Source organism: Salvia hispanica, chromosome 4 (assembly GCF_029641045.1).
Source record: "Salvia hispanica isolate PSC_SH4W2 chromosome 4, Shi_PSC_v1, whole genome shotgun sequence".
Classification (NCBI taxonomy): Eukaryota; Viridiplantae; Streptophyta; class Magnoliopsida; order Lamiales; family Lamiaceae; genus Salvia; species Salvia hispanica.
The window spans coordinates 10,066,368-10,069,258 of NC_142695.1; the positions used below are offsets into that span (position 1 = coordinate 10,066,368).

Sequence of the window (2,891 nt, forward strand, 5' to 3'; positions counted from 1 at the left end):
TTTGAAGATCAACAATGAAGCCTTTATATAGGCAAAGGGAAATCCTAAACTTATAGAAAGAAAATAACTAAGAAATCCTAAATTTGTGTAAAGAAAATAACTAAAAAGATAATAAGCAAAAATAACTAATATTTTTTCCATCTCCTAATTCTATTAACTAGGAAATAAATAAAACCAAAAATATACTTTTCTTAGTCTCTAAGACTTGTCTTCTATAACTCAGACGGAATTAACAATTGAAAGACTTTTTGTGATTCCTTTGGCAAAACCTATGTAGATTGGATATATTAGAAATGAACATATGGTTAAACCGACGCATTGAATATTTATTGATAATAAATTAGCATGAATGAAAGCAAGTGTAGAAACAAGTAATTGAAATACTAGTAGTAGAAATTAATTAAAGGCCAGGGGTAAATGGCACATTCGTGGCGGGCAGCCACGAATTGGCGTCAATGAAATTCCCCGGCGTGAACTGTGCGGCGACGGATGGGCTGGTGATGACGTGATAATTGGTCCAATTGACCCGATTGGCGGTGGAGGAGCCGGGACCCGTATTGGCATACTCGGCGTAATACAAGGTATCCAAACCGACGGTCCCGTCCCACGGAAGCCAACCAGCTGGGTCGATCAAGCTATCGAGCTCGGTCTTCATGAACACCGTCCGCGAGTACTTCTTCCACGGGCGGCCCAGATAGGACTTGACGGATCCCTGAACGGGCTGGAGGTCCGGGGCAGCGGTGACCCGGGAGTTGTGGATGATGATGCCTGTTTTTTGGGTCGCCTCGGTCCGGCTCTGCGCGGTGATGGTGTTGCTCTTGTGGTAATGCAGGTAGATGTTGCAGTTTTGCAAGACGACAGCGGCGTTGCCGAAGATGAAGTCGACTGTGCCGTAGATATCGCAGTTGCGGTAGAACTGATTTCGGGCGTGGACGTAGAGGGTGTCTTGGTACCCTTCAAAGCTGCACTGATAGAACACGGAATGCTCGGAATCCGAACGCAGAGCCACGGCCTGCCCGTTCTCCGGCCCCGCCGTGTTCTGGAATGTGATGCCACGGCCGATGAACCCGGCTCCCTCAACAGCTGCGATTTGCTTGTCAAATTAATCACTAATGTTTTGCTAGTATATATATTTAAAGTCTTACAGTACGTATTTTGACATCTTTTTCCATAAATGGAAATATGATATCTTTAATGGGACAAATTAAAAAGGAAAATAAGTACATGTTTACGAACCAAAAAGTAGAATAAAAAAAAAAGTGCATTTAAATGACATACCAACAGTGGGCGAATTGAAGGTGGTGTAGCCGGTGGAGTTGCTTCTGCTTCCGGTGATAATAGTCCTCCCAATTCCGTCACCCAACAACATAACATTCACCAATTTCTCCCCAATTTCAACATTCTCTTTGTACGTTCCCGCCTTCACATACATCACATACCTCCCGCTTCCCGACCGATTCGCTGCGGCTGCCACCGCTTCCCCCACCGTCGTAAAATCTCCAGACCCGTCCTGCGCCACAACCACATCCGCCCAGGGGTGGATGACTGCAGCAGCTCCAGATCAGCGGAAGGAACCCACCCTGGAAACCCTTCTCCATCACTCACCGGCGAAATAGACATACTATCATCAGATGTAGAACTCAAAGCTAGGGTATTGCTCAACAGCAAACTCACATTGTTAGACAATATGGGAACACAGTGAAATAATCTTGTATGCCGAAGTCAGCGAAGCCGTCTTTGCACGTCTCCAAATTGGTGAGCGCCACGGTCAGCCTCCTCTGCATGTCGGCCGTGGTGTCAACGGTCTTGTTGAGCTCGTGGCTAGTTTTCTCATAGAATTTGACGCAGTCGGCCCATGCTGCCCTTTCCCGAGCAGAGCGACACTTGGGGCCAAGTTGCTGGAGCCCACTCAGCACGTGTATGCTGCGGTCAAGGGCCATCTGCAACGACATCTTCAGGAAGTCGGGCTTTTCATGTATGGAGGAGATGTCGTATTTAGGGTTTTGAGTGAGGAAATACTCACACGGTTCAGGGTTTGGGGTTTGGCTGCACCATGAGATGGCCGCAGAGGCAGAGGCTGATGCACACATAAATGAAATCATCACAAACTGGAACATGGCTAGTAGTATTATTTTCGCCATTACTGTGCTGGTGTTTTTTTATGCTTTCTTGTCTCCACTTAGGGGTGTTTAAATAGGGAGGGGCTCGGGGTTAATTTCATCATGTTTACGCTTAGATTAATATGATCAGCTTGATGACAAATTAATTTGATCATGATATGATGAGGTTGATGACTAGAATTAATATATATGGATATCTTTTTTGTGTTTATGGAAATAAATATGGATCATGTTTAACTATCGAGTTCATATGTAAGATTTTAATTAGAAGATTATTATGGTGGATGTATTGTGAGTTAAGTTTGACGTGGATTTACTAAGTAAAACTAATCCAAGCTAGCATGGGCGTTGCTACTGTTTTAACTTATATTTACAAATGGAATATTCTATGGCCCCGTTCGGATAGCCAGATTCATGCACAGATTGAGTGCAATCTGATGTTCGGTTGGTTCAATTCTATGTCGTTCAGGCCCGAAACAGATAGTCTAGGCCCGAAAAAGGCCCGCATCCATAGTAGAATTACTAGCTTTAATCCCAGACAAATCATCTCACCCCCTACCCTCCGACTATTTTGTCTGCCGCCTTTTACCCCTTTTCTGTCTATTATTAACACCTCCTTTTCTCTCTTTTTTTTTTTAAATTGAGGGTGATATTAACAATTGATTTTATTTCTCTTGTTTTTTTTCTATGGAGGGTGGTATACGAACAGTTACGTAATAGAAAATAAACATTAACATTTGATTTTATTTAAATAAATAAGTTTATTTTATA

At 43.3% G+C, this 2,891-nt stretch overlaps 1 pseudogene; it reads right to left on the reverse strand.

The window, feature by feature from the left end:
• Positions 1-400: 400 nt before the first annotated feature.
• LOC125194629 (pectinesterase 2-like) lies at positions 401-2,141 on the reverse strand (annotated as a pseudogene).
• Positions 2,142-2,891: the final 750 nt, after the last annotated feature.